This window comes from Papilio xuthus, unplaced genomic scaffold (genome assembly GCF_000836235.2).
Source record: "Papilio xuthus unplaced genomic scaffold, Pxut_1.1 DF824655.1, whole genome shotgun sequence".
Classification (NCBI taxonomy): Eukaryota; Metazoa; Arthropoda; class Insecta; order Lepidoptera; family Papilionidae; genus Papilio; species Papilio xuthus.
Genome location: NW_013533994.1, coordinates 3,395,798 through 3,396,938, shown reverse-complemented (window position 1 = coordinate 3,396,938; position 1,141 = coordinate 3,395,798). Strand labels below are relative to the sequence as shown.

The following is a 1,141-nucleotide window of genomic DNA, read 5'->3' as shown; positions in this document are numbered from 1 at the left end:
GGTACTGATAATATTATTTATACTTAAATAGCTGTCTCCCGCGACTCCGTCCGGGTAATTAGAAAAAGAAATAGATTAGTAGCCTATGTGTTCTTCCAGACTGTGTTCTACATCTATGTCAAATGTCAGCAAGATCCATGCAGCTGTTCTGGCCTTCAAACAAACATACATCTATCCATCTAAATATTCGCATTTATAATATTAAGTAAGATAAGCTGCATGTTAAAAAAGTAATTAGTTCACGATTTGCTAATATTCTTAAATTTTTTTTCATACTTTTGTTGGACTTGTTATATTTCTCATGGGTACGTATCGGCGCCGTGGCTTAGTTGGTTAAAGCGCCTGTCTAGTAAACAGGAGATCGCGAGTTCGAATCTCGCCGGGGCCTGTGGTTTAGAATCTTCTTTTTTTTATCTTTCAATTATAATAGGTAAATAGTATCTACTTGAACCGTAAAGAATTCACATAATTCCATTGCCAAAATTTATGTATTTAAACATAAATGTTGTTTGTTTTTTTTTCAAAAATAATGGGAAGGGCAGCATGTTTTTGTACAAGTATTTTCACAGTGGAAATGTACGATTATTATACAATTATGAATGACTTCGATATGTTCCTTTGGCGTTCTTCTGCAATTTATAAAATTTACAGTTTCATTAGAGATATAAGAAAAAACTTAAAATAATTTACTATTTCCTTAATCCAAGACAAGACGAAACGAAAAAATGTAACTTAAATTTCAATAAAATTAGTTACACCTCATCTAAAATAACAATTACAGCCTCAGTTCGTTAAGACATCTTGTAAACCTGTTTCAACTAATTCATTGATAGAATGATAATCGTTTTATGGTCCTTACAAACTCGGTAAAGAACAACGTTATGCAACATGGCGCCTACATACTTCGATTTAATTGCTTGTGATGTTTTAAGTATACCTAAATTCAAATGGTTATGGTCACGGTATATCGTTTGAGGAAACTTTTAAAATGGCGTCAACGTAAAGAACGATAAATTGTAGATTTATTACAAAATAGATCGACGTAACAAGAATCCAGAAAGAGATTAGAAAGCAATTCTTTTTTCATACATTTAAAAAAAATAAGAAGTATTACCCACCATACGTCCCAACTGAGGGATTC

At 32.0% G+C, this 1,141-nt stretch overlaps 1 non-coding gene across 1 annotated transcript; it reads left to right on the top strand.

Annotated features, from left to right (window-relative positions):
• The first annotated feature begins 314 nt into the window (after positions 1 to 314).
• TRNAT-AGU (transfer RNA threonine (anticodon AGU)) lies at positions 315 to 388 on the top strand. The gene has a single exon. It is a non-coding gene; the product is annotated as a tRNA-Thr (tRNA).
• The last annotated feature ends 753 nt before the right edge of the window (positions 389 to 1,141 follow it).